The sequence below is a fragment of the Bufo gargarizans genome, chromosome 6, assembly GCF_014858855.1.
Source record: "Bufo gargarizans isolate SCDJY-AF-19 chromosome 6, ASM1485885v1, whole genome shotgun sequence".
In the NCBI taxonomy this organism is placed as follows: Eukaryota; Metazoa; Chordata; class Amphibia; order Anura; family Bufonidae; genus Bufo; species Bufo gargarizans.
The window spans coordinates 75,605,463-75,618,411 of record NC_058085.1 but is presented as its reverse complement, the minus strand read 5'-3'; the positions used below and the strand labels follow the sequence as shown (position 1 = coordinate 75,618,411).

At 42.3% G+C, this 12,949-nt stretch overlaps 2 pseudogenes; both read right to left on the bottom strand.

The window, feature by feature from the left end:
• Nucleotides 1-2,429: 2,429 nt before the first annotated feature.
• LOC122942816 lies at nucleotides 2,430-2,599 on the bottom strand (annotated as a pseudogene).
• A 4,916-nt stretch (nucleotides 2,600-7,515) lies between these two features.
• On the bottom strand, nucleotides 7,516-7,735 carry LOC122942695 (annotated as a pseudogene).
• Between the last annotated feature and the right edge of the window lie 5,214 nt (nucleotides 7,736-12,949).

Below are 12,949 nucleotides of genomic sequence, written 5' to 3'. Positions count from 1 at the left end.
CCCGACTTGGCTAGGGATCTTGCGGTCCTTGCAGAGCTAGTACAGCTCTGTTTAGACTCTCTGTTACATTTATCGCCAGCCTCTACTTCCTCTCCCATCGGACCGCCCGGTGGCGCTTTAGAGGACCCTGGCTTGATTTCACCGGCCGCCTTCGGCTCAGATCCCGGGGCATTACCAACAGCACCCAAATCTGTTATGGGCTGCTGCCTTGGCCCTGGTCTGGATGTCCCCTGCCCAGGCACCACAGTGGACGCTCTATACGTGCGAGCCTTGAGAGGACAATCCTTATATTTGTGACCATTTTCGCCACATAGGTCACAGGCGCTGCAACCTGAGGCCACATGTCCCTCACTACCGCATCTGTTGCAACGCCTTACCCCCGAATCGCAGTTATCTCTTGTATGCCCGAATCTTTGGCAACCTCTGCAAAACGAGGGCATTTGGGAGTACAGGAGGTAACCCCTGTTCCTCCCTATGGCAAAGTTCGATGGTGGATGAGAGAGACCCCCAATGCCTGCAGGGTCTTAATCAAATTTCACGAAGTACTTTCTTTTGCCGTTCCAGAAATTTTCTGAATTTTTAACTTCGTGTGAGAAGTGTACTTCTCGACAATACCGCCTGAGGAATAAGGTGACATCTTCCTCTGGTACAAATGGGTTATACATGCATACAACCAAATGTACCGACTCCTCACCATAGAGGAGCACAAAGTGGAGACCGTCAAGACGGTCATCGGCCTTGTCCGCAGCCTGCAATGCTGCATAGATATTATCACAGCATGCTTTCGTGCAGAAGGTGATGGTGTATAGGCCCTTATATTCCTGGTCTTGCAGACACAGGATGTCCTCCCTTTTGACCTGAAAAACACCGTTCAGGATTTCGGCCACAATATATTGTAGCGTCTTTCGAGCCTGGAATTCTTCCGCAACCTCAATCCGGATGGACTGATAAATATGGGTTTCCCCATCTGCACAGTCAAAGGAGAACGGCATCTCCACGCACCAAGGCCTAATCGAGACCCCGAAAACAAAAAAGGATACACACCCAGCGAGATGAGCCTCCAATCCAGTCCGGGGACGGGGACCTCAGATGCTTAAACGCCCAGATGATCACGCTCCAAAAACAACAAACAAAAAACGCTCCCAGCGATAAATACCACTGACAAGCGCGATCGCTTCCCGTTGCCTGGGGACTAAGCCTATCCCCTATAGCAGCAAGGGGGCACAACACAGGCTATAAACCCGTGCCGTCCCCCAAGGCCGAGGAATCGGGTACCCCAGGCACCTTCCAGCCAAGACCCTGTGTATCCCTACACTTGATCTTAGCCAAAAGGCCGAGAAGCGATAACCAGAAAAGGGTTCGCCTTACAGGCCGGTGGTCCTGAATGCAGAACACTTGTGAAGGCGATAGGCTACAGGCCCCAGCTGCAGAGATAGTCCGGGAGGCTTCTTTCTCTCACAAACCAGGGAAAACGTGCGTCCTACGCTCTGAAATCAGCAGCATGCTCCACTTCGTGTTTTTTGTATCTGCATAGCTCCACCCACCACTTTTGGTCACACCTTTTCTTCGCACGAAATTCCTGGTGCCAAAGCACGCCAAGCAGAATGACCGATAAGAAGTCAATGGAGAGTAGTGAGAGAGGAAAAAAGAAAAAAAAAGAAAAAAGTATCTATGCATTGTTGATTGTGATGTCATGGCCCCATTGTTGAGTGTTCCGTCAGAGACCTTGTGATGTCATCTAGTGACCTGACCTTACTTGACCTCTGACCTGACAGGCCTCTTGTGACACGTGCAGTGTTCCGTCCATTGGCCAGACAAGGTAGGTCCAGCTGTTGCTGATACATAGGAAGTGCTGGACTACATTTTAGCCTACAAGTCATCCAGTTTAAAAGATCCACAAGAGGGAGACACAGGAAAACAAACTTTACTTATTTAATAAAGAACTAGGAAAACAAAATTGGTTACATCAAGCAAACTTGCTACAAAAGGGTCAATTCAAAGGAACAACTCAGCAGACTGCCCTGGTGTGCACAACAGGCCCAAATCAAAACAGAGGTGCACAGAGTGGAGGGAGGTCCAAAAACTGCATTCAGGTGATATCCTAACACTTCATTCAGGTGATAAGCCAATTAACACAACAATTAAGCCATTAATCTTAATTGGATTTGGACTGTGAGGAGAGGTGACTGGCTGGCTGGGTTGCTTGGTGCTGGAACAAACCCACACACAGGTGATGCAATTAACAGATTGACAGGCTAGATGCAGCTGCACCAGGGATGCAGAAAGCAGCATAGCAAAACCCTCACAGAGGAAGGAGAAGCTGAAGTGCAGGACTGCTGAGGCAGGGCACAGCAACTTTCCACTTGCTTGCTGGAAGGATCCTTGAAATCCATCACTCAATTTCATTCTGTTTTTTTAGACTGGAATAGCAAGGGTGCACCGATCCTGGAGGTACTGCAATACCAGGTCAATGCGTGGAGTGGACAGAGCAAGCTCTTTTTCCATCTCCCTGTTCGAAAAATCTATTTAATATATGGTCCTCAGATATTAAACTGATAAGAACAGATTTTTTTTCAAGTTGACTACCCCAAAGGGGTATATTTTATTAAAATTCATCCATTTTACAGAAATAAAAACTCATTATAACATTAAGACATTAATTACAATATGTTATGTAAAAGAGCTTTTAAATACATTAAATAACTGAACCCCATTCCCTTAAAAACCATTTATGACACATAAAAGGAACCCGTTTTTTATCAATTAAATAATATTTATACATTTCATCTAAAATCATCTTTAAAACATTTTCCTCAGAAATAAAATCTTGTTTAAAACATAAAATATTCCTGGCTGACCATAGAGCTGCTTTCACGCAATTTACTGTCTTCCATGCCATAGTCTTTTTTATCCTGGATGGGCATTCCAGACCACCATAAAACACACCGTCCATTGTTAAAATTTTAAGACCAGATATTTTCTTTAGTAGGGGGAGCATCTTTGTCCAGATTCTTTTAGCGAAGTAGCAATGCCAGAATAGATGGTACACGTCTTCATCTTCCCTACATCCTCCTCTTGGACATTCGGCGGTGCCAGTTAATCCTCTTCGGTGCTGGAATGCCCGGCATGGAAGACATTCATGTACGCAGCTCCAGGCCAGGTCCTTCTGCGGGTTAAAAAGATAATTAATATTCACGTCCTTCCATATCTGCTTGCATTTTGTGTCATTAAAATTTTTAATTGGGGCTGTCAACTTTTCATCTTTAAAACTCTTTAAAATACTCTTACTATTTTTAAGCTCATGCACCCTTTTCCCACTTAAATTAAAAGAGGTCACTATTTTATCTAAAATTTTATAATAGTCGGGCAGGTTAAAAGAATAAGGGGAATTTAAAACAGTCTCAAACCACTGATGCCTCCTCATAAAATAACCTGTATTATACCGAATAAAATAAGACCACGCATTTTCTTTAAAAAGGGCATTAAAACATAAGCTAAAATATTTAATTAAAAGGAACGCTTTGATATCAGGAAAGTCCTTTCCACCTTTGTTCTTAGGAAGTATTACCAACTCTCTCCGCAATTTTTCCATTTTTGATCCCCATAAAAAATTAAAACAAGCCTTATTAATTTTTTTTAAAATACGCTCTGGGGGAGGGAAAACCATGATTAAATTGGTAAAATGATAATTTTTGTAATTAAAACCTTTCCTTCCATTGATAACTTCCTAAGACTCCACATACATAATTTCTTGTTTACCTTCTCTGTTACAGCATCCCAGCTTTTGAGCCCATCATTTGACTCACTGAAGGTGATTCCCAAAATCTGTACCGACTCAGACTCAGGAATAAGAACATCTGTTAAAACCAAGTCTCCGATATTTAAAACATTACTCTTATTAAAATTTACCTTAAAACCGGAAGAGCAGCAGAAATACTCTACTTGCTTTGAAGCCTTTTGTATTGATGGGGTGTCCCTGCAAATTACCGCCACATCGTCCATGTACCCCACTACCTTTGCCTCTTGTCCCCCTCCACCTGGCAGGGGGACTCCACGTATCTGTTTATCTCTTCTCAGGGCACATAAAAGAGGCTCTAGCGCACAAATAAAAAGTAGTGGGGACAAGGGACACCCCTGCTTCACACCTGATTTTAAAAGAATGTTCTGAGTCTTAAAACCATTAATTAATATCTTACTTGTACAGTTATCATAAAAGGCTCTCAGAGATAATAAAAAGCCCTCCGGTATACCCATTTTCTTTAAGACCTGGAACAGATAAAAATGAGAAACACGGTCAAAGGCCTTTTCGAAATCCAGGGATAAAATCGCCGCCTTTCCTTTTCTTTCTTTAATATTATTGATGGCATCTTTTAAAAGATTAAGATTGTCCCATATACTCCTCCCGGGCACCCCACATACCTGGTCATGATGAATTATTTTGGAAATTATTTTCTTCATACGATTCGCACATAATTTTGCCATAACCTTGTAATCGCAGTTTAAGAGGGTAATGGGTCTCCAGTTTTTAATATCAGTTTTATCTCCTTTCTTAAATAATAACGAGACCTCTCCTTTTTTCCAGGAGCCCGGGAGCGATTTTGTATTAAAAACTTCTTTAAAAAGACAAAACAAATCCTCTCTTAAAATACCATAAAATATTAAATAAAATTCAATGGGTATACCGTCGGGTCCGGGAACTTTCCCTTTTTTAAAACTTTTCACTGTTTCTAAAACTTCTTTCTCTGAGACGTCCTGTAATAAAAATTCTTGGGAATCTTTATCTAAAATATTATCAATCACCTTCAGTGAGTCTTTCATAAAATACTTGTCAATTTTTTTCTCATTAAAAAGATCAGTGTAAAATTCATGCGCTTTATTTAAAATACCTGCTGTATTTTTTTCGCCATTTAGCTCCTCGATCTGGGTACGCTTCTCCTGTATTTTTTTGAAGAAATACCTGGAGCAGGTCTCGTTCTCCTCTAGGTGTTGCATCTTAGAACGGAAAATAATTTCTTTTCCCTTCTGCTCCAGGCATTGCGTTATCTCTTTCTTTATTTCAGTAATATCATTCTCAACATCTATACCCAGATCTCGGAGCTTATATTGCGTCTGCAGACGGGTATTTAACTTTTCATAAAATTCTCTTTTCTCTTGGGCCTTACGCTTTCCCATATTTATAAAAAAAGTTTTTATTTTGATTTTCATTTTCTCCCACCACACGGCTATAGATTCTTCGGGGTCTTTTACCCGTCTGCAGCGCTTGTAAAAAGAGATAAAACCAGATAAAATTTTAGGATCATCTAGTAAGGAGACATTTAATTTCCAACTCTTTTTCTTTTTGCACTTACCACCGTACTGCACCTTAAAAAGCAATAATTTATGGTCAGAAAATAAATTAGATAAAAGCTGACAGTTAAAAGGCAGTATCTGACACGAGCAAAAAATAAAATCTATTCTGGACTTACATGTTTCATTGCTCCAGGTAACGCCGGCCTCTTCAGATAGATCATTATTACATTTTTTAAAAACATCTGTAAGTTTAAAATCAAGGACTATATTTTTAAGCATAGAGGAGGATTTATCGTAATTCCTACTTACAGTGTTGGAGAACCGGCGTTCCCCTCTTAAAATACAGTTAAAATCCCCTGCTAAAATCAAGGGTTCCGTGTCATTGATAAAAAGGGGTAAAATCTCTAGCATCTTGATTCTTTCCTTTTTATCTGTAAAACCATACACATTTAAAAACTGCCATTTAAAACAGTCAATAAAAGCTTTTACTAACTCCTTCGTTATATCTGCATAGCTTTTAATCCTTTTGGAGGCCGCAGCTCCACCCGGATCCTCTACCGTGCTTTGCTCAGGGACCGAGTGCTGGCCAGGCGGATCAGCATCATTTGGTTGACCCCCGTATCCCATTTCTGGGGGGGGCTTGTCCATCTGCTGATCACTGGACTTCCGCTTTTGCTTCGCTCTTTGCTCTCTCGGTTCACCTGTTTGGGGGGGTCTGCTGGTATCCATCTGTTCGGTCTCGGCAACTAGCTCCTCTCCTTGGGGTCCGGTTGGTGGCTCCTCTCGCTCCTCTGACTGCCTCCGATGTCCTGGCGGGACAAAACCGCATCAGGTGACCAAATTTTTGACATGCATGACATCTTTTCCCTGCTCCACACTCTCTTACATCATGATTTGGACTCCCACAATTTTTACACATACTTTCACAACTCTCTATATAGTGTCCATATTTTTTACATCTCCTACAGTACGGTGGTATGTTGGCAAAAAAAATGTCTCCCACTATTTCTTCTATTTTAAAACGGGCTGGGGGGAGTATAAATCCCCCATCGTAGTCTGGGCTGCGGTAACAGATAACTTTATAAAGCCATTTTGAGGTCCAAATACCAGCGCTGTTCAAAATTTCACTGGTATAACCTTCTTAAAATATTGACTTAAAAACATAGTTATATCATGCTCCTCAGCAAATGGGGAATACATTTTAATTGTAATAATTTTGGACTCATCAATTTCATGCTCGTATATTTTTAAACCATCTAATCTTTTATCTTGTAATCTTAACTGGATTTTAGCCACAAAATCTTTAAAAATTACATTTGAAATAAAATCTGCATAGCTCCAGCCACCACTTTTGGTCACGCCTTTTCTTCGCACGAAATTCCTGGTGCCAAAGCACGCCAAGCAGAATGACCGATAAGAAGTCAATGGAGAGTAGTGAGAGAGGAAAAAAAAAAAAAAAAAGGTATCTATGCATTGTTGATTGTGATGTCACGGCCCCATTGTTGAGTGTTCCGTCAGAGACCTTGTGATGTCATCCAGTGACCTGACCTTACTTGACCTCTGACCTGACAGGCCTCTTGTGACACGTGCAGTGTTCCGTCCATTGGCCAGACAAGGTAGGTCCAGCTGTTGCTGATACATAGGAAGTGCTGGACTACATTTTAGCCTACAAGTCATCCAGTTTAAAAGATCCACAAGAGGGAGACACAGGAAAACAAACTTTACTTATTTAATAAAGAACTAGGAAAACAAAATTGGTTACATCAAGCAAACTTGCTACAAAAGGGTCAATTCAAAAGAACAACTCAGCAGACTGCCCTGGTGTGCACAACAGGCCCAAATCAAAACAGAGGTGCACAGAGTGGAGGGAGGTCCAAAAACTGCATTCAGGTGATATCCTAACACTTCATTCAGGTGATAAGCCAATTAACACAACAATTAAGCCATCAATCTTAATTGGATTTGGACTGTGAGGAGAGGTGACTGGCTGGCTGGGTTGCTTGGTGCTGGAACAAACCCACACACAGGTGATGCAATTAACAGATTGACAGGCTAGATGCAGCTGCACCAGGGATGCAGAAATCAGCACAGCAAAACCCTCACAGAGGAAGGAGAAGCTGAAGTGCAGGACTCCTGAGGCAGGGCACAGCAACTTTCCACTTGCTTGCTGGAAGGATCCTTGAAATCCATCACTCAATTTCATTCTGTTTTTTTAGACTGGAATAGAAAGGGTGCACCGGTCATGGAGGTACTGCAATACCAGGTCAATGCGTGGAGTGGACAGAGCAAGCTCTTTTTCCATCTCCCTGTTCGAAAAATCCATTTAATATATGGTCCCCAGATAGGGGACGTATCAGATATTAAACTGATAAGAACAGATTTTTTTTAAAGTTGGCAATCCCTTGTGCAGGGATAACACTTTTTATTTAAAAACCAACAAATTTATACAACCATTCACATCATATAAGAAATATGAAACAGTTATAAATTACACAATTAAAATGACATGGTGGCACATTACATTATTGTATTCCAATCATTTAAAAACCATTCCCTTGCAAGGGTGGCGTTAGTTTTTTTTATCAATCAAATAATAAATATATAATTCACACAGACAGAGACCTAAAATATCTTCAACTGATAAAACCTCCTGTTTAAAAGTTAAAATGTTCCTGGCCTTCCATAGAGCTTCTTTTGAGCAATTCACCGTCTTCCATGCCTTTATTTTGTGGGCAGCTGATGGGCATTCCATAAAACCATATAAAATCAAGTTGTAATTAAAAGTCCTTATACCGGCGATTTTTTCTATAAGTGGGTGCAATTTTCTCCAGAAGGCTTGTGCAAAGGAGCAGGTCCACAGAAGATGGTGCACGGTTTCCACTTCTTGGCATCCTTCTCTTGGGCAGATTTCTGATCTTACGTAGCCTCTTCTGTATTGGAATGCCCGGCATGGAAGACATTGGTGAATGCAGATCCAGGCCAGGTCCTTCTGTGTATTAAAAAGGTAAGAAATATTGATTAGATTCCAGGTATTAGTACATATTTCTTCACTAAAATTCCCTACCTCACAAACTCTCTCTCTGTCTTTTATTTCCTTTATTAATTTTTTTACTATCTTTTAGTTCGTTTACACTTTTATTTTTAAGATTAAAATCGGTCACTATTTTTTCTGAAACTTGATATTTTACAGGTAATTTAAAAGCATAAGGTACGGATAAAACTGTGTTAAACCAACCGAACCTTCTCATAAAAAAAACCTGTATTAAAACGTATAAAATATGACCAATAATGATCTTTAAAAAGTGCATTAAAACAGAAACTAAAAAATTTATTAAAAGGAACCTATTAAAATCAGGAAAATCCTTGCCACCCTTGGATTTTGGTTTCATCACAATCTCTCTTCTCAGCTTCTCCATTCTGGAACTCCAAAAGAAGGTAAAACAAGCTTTGGTTATTTTCCTTAAAAGCACAACAGGAGGGGGGAAGACCATACTTAAATATAATAAAATAACCATTTTTATAATTAAAACTTTACCTTCCATAGTTAATTTCCTCATGTTCCACATACATATCTTTTGATTAACTTTTTGTGCCACCATGTCCCAACTATGGATGAGCGAACTCAAACTGTATAGTTCGGGTTCGTACCGAATTTTGGGGTGTCCATGACACGGACCCGAACCCGGACATTTTCGTAAAAGTCCGGGTTCGGGTTCGGTGTTCGTCGCTTTCTTGGCGCTTTTGTGACGCTTTCTTGGCGCTTTTTGAAAGGCTGCAAAGCAGCCAATCAACAAGCGTCATACTACTTGCCCCAAGAGGCCATCACAGCCATGCCTACTATTGGCATGGCTGTGATTGGCCAGAGCACCATGTGACCCAGCCTCTATTTAAGCTGGAGTCACATAGCGCCGCCCGTCACTCTGCTCTGATTAGCATAGGGAGAGGTTGCGGCTGCGACAGTAGGGCGAGATTAGGCAGATTAACTCCTCCAAAGGACTTGATTAACTGATCGATCTGCAGCTGTGGATCATTGAGCTGCTGATCCTCAATTGCTCACTGTTTTTAGGCTGCCCAGACCGTTTGTCAGTCACATTTTTCTGGGGTGATCGGCGGCCATTTTGTGTCTTGTGGTGCGTCAGCACAAGCTGCGACCAAGTGCATTTAACCCTCAATGGTGTGGTTGTTTTTTGGCTAAAGCCTACATCAGGGTGAAGCTGTCACACCAAGTGCATTTAACCACCAATAGTCTGTTTATTTTTTGGCCATATACTACATCAGGGGCAAGCTGCGCCTGTCACCAAGTGCATTTAACCCTCAATGGTGTGGTTGTTTTTTGGCTAAAGCCTACATCAGGGTGAAGCTGTCACACCAAGTGCATTTAACCAGCAATAGTCTGTTCATTTTTTGGCCATATACTAAATCAGGGGCAAGCTGCGCCCGTCACCAAGTGCATTTAACCCTCAGTAGTGTGGTTTATCAAGCTATCACACCAAGTGCATTTAACCAGCAATAGTCTGTTCATTTTTTGGCCATATACTAAATCAGGGGCAAGCTGCGCCCGTCACCAAGTGCATTTAACCCTCATTAGTGTGGTTGGTCAAGCTGTGACACCAAGTGCATTTAACCAGCAATAGTCTGTTCATTTTTTGGCCATATACTACATCAGGGGCAAGCTGCGCCCGTCACCAAGTGCATTTAACCCTCAGTAGTGTGGTTGGTCAAGCTGTGACACCAAGTGCATTTAACCAGCAATAGTCTGTTCATTTTTTGGCCATATACTAAATCAGGGGCAAGCTGCGCCCGTCACCAAGTGCATTTAACCAGCAATAGTCTGTTCATTTTTTGGCCATATACTACATCAGGGGCAAGCTGCGCCCGTCACCAAGTGCATTTAACCCTCAGTAGTGTGGTTGGTCAAGCTGTCACACCAAGTGCATTTAACCAGCAATAGTGTGGTTATTTTTTGGCCATATCCCAGTCTAATTCTGTCACTAAATCCATACCGGTCACCCAGCGCCTAAATACTAGGCCTCAAATTTATATCCCGCTAAATCTCTCGTTACCGCTGTCCTGTTGTGGCTGGGAAAGTTATTTAGTGTCCGTCAAAGCACATTTTTTGTTCTGGGTTGAAATACAATTCCCAATTTAGCAATTTCATAATTTAGTGGTTTCTGCTATATCAGAGCTATTTGAAATCTATCCCTAAAAGGGTATATAATATTCAAGGTGCACATAGGGTCAATCAGAATAACTTCACACACACGCTACTGTGCATTTCCCAGTCTAATTCTGTCACTAAATCCATACCGGTCACCCATCGCCTAAATACTAGGCCTCAAATTTATATCCCGCTAAATCTCTCGTTACCGCTGTCCTGTTGTGGCTGGGAAAGTTATTTAGTGTCCGTCAAAGCACATTTTTTGTTCTGGGTTGAAATACAATTCCCAATTTAGCAATTTCATAATTTAGTGGTTTCTGCTATGTCAGAGCTATTTGAAATCTATCCCTAAAAGGGTATATAATATTCAAGGTGCACATAGGGTCATTCAGAATAACTTCACACACACGCTACTGTGCATTTCCAAGTCCAATTCTGTTAGTAAATCCATACCGGTCACCCAGCGCCTAAATACTAGGCCTCAAATTTATATCCCGCTAAATCTCTCGTTACCTCTGTCCTGTTGTGGCTGGGAAAGTTATTTAGTGTCCGTCAAAGCACATTTTTTGTTCTGGGTTGAAATACAATTCCCAATTTAGCAATTTCATAATTTAGTGGTTTCTGCTATATCAGAGCTATTTGAAATCTATCCCTAAAAGGGTATATAATATTCAAGGTGCACATAGGGTCATTCAGAATAACTTCACACACACGCTACTGTGCATTTCCCAGTCTAATTCTGTCACTAAATCCATACCGGTCACCCAGCGCCTAAATACTAGGCCTCAAATTTATATCCCGCTAAATCTCTTGTTACCGCTGTCCTGTTGTGGCTGGGAAAGTTATTTAGTGTCCGTCAAAGCACATTTTTTGTTCTGGGTTGAAATACAATTCCCAATTTAGCAATTTCATAATTTTGTGGTTTCTGCTATATCAGAGCTATTTGAAATCTATCCCTAAAAGAGTATATAATATTCAAGGTGCACATAGGGTCATTCAGAATAACTTCACACACACGCTACTGTGCATTTCCAAGTCCAATTCTGTTAGTAAATCCATACCGGTCACCCAGCGCCTAAATACTAGGCCTCAAATTTATATCCCGCTAAATCTCTCGTTACCGCTGTCCTGTTGTGGCTGGGAAAGTTATTTAGTGTCCGTCAAAGCACATTTTTTGTTCTGGGTTGAAATACAATTCCCAATTTAGCAATTTCATAATTTAGTGGTTTCTGCTATATCAGAGCTATTTGAAATCTATCCCTAAAAGGGTATATAATATTCAAGGTGCACATAGGGTCATTCAGAATAACTTCACACACACGCTACTGTGCATTTCCCAGTCTAATTCTGTCACTAAATCCATACCGGTCACCCAGCGCCTAAATACTAGGCCTCAAATTTATATCCCGCTGAATTTGAATACAATACATTGGGCCAAATAATATTTTTGTTGTTGTGGTGAACCATAACAATGAGGAAAACATCTAGTAAGGGACGCGGACGTGGACATGGTCGTGGTGGTGTTAGTGGACCCTCTGGTGCTGGGAGAGGACGTGGCCGTTCTGCCATATCCACACGTCCTAGTGTACCAACTACCTCAGGTCCCAGTAGCCGCCAGAATTTACAGCGATATATGGTGGGGCCCAATGCCGTTCTAAGGATGGTAAGGCCTGAGCAGGTACAGGCATTAGTCAATTGGGTGGCCGACAGTAGATCCAGCACGTTCACATTATCTCCCACCCAGTCTTCTGCAGAAAGCGCACAGATGGCGCCTGAAAACCAACCCCATCAGTCTGTCACATCACCCCCATGCATACCAGGGAAACTGTCTTAGCCTCAAGTTATGCAGCAGTCTCTTATGCTGTTTGAAGACTCCGCTGGCAGGGTTTCCCAAGGGCATCCACCTAGCCCTTCCCCAGCGGTGAAAGACATAGAATGCACTGACGCACAACCACTTATGTTTCCTGATGATGAGGACATGGGAATACCACCTCAGCATGTCTCTGATGCGTCTTTCTGCAGTGTGCAGACTGAACAGGAGGTCAGGGATCAAGACTGGGTGGAAGACGATGCAGGGGACGATGAGGTCCTAGACCCCACATGGAATGAAGGTCGTGCCACTGACTTTCACAGTTCGGAGGAAGAGGCAGTGGTGAGACCGAGCCAACAGCGTAGCAAAAGAGGGAGCAGTGGGCAAAAGCAGAACACCCGCCGCCAAGAGACTCCGCCTGCTACTGACCGCCGCCATCTGGGACTGAGCACCCAAAAGGCAGCTTCAAGGAGTTCCCTGGCATGGCACTACTTCAAACAATCTGCTGACGACAAGACCCGAGTGGTTTGCACGCTGTGCCATCAGAGCCTGAAGCGAGGCATTAACGTTCTGAACCTGAGCACAACCTGCATGACCAGGCACCTGCATGCAAAGCATGAACTGCAGTGGAGTAAACACCTTAAAACCAAGGAAGTCACTCAGGCTCCCCCTGCTACCTCTTCTGCTGCTGC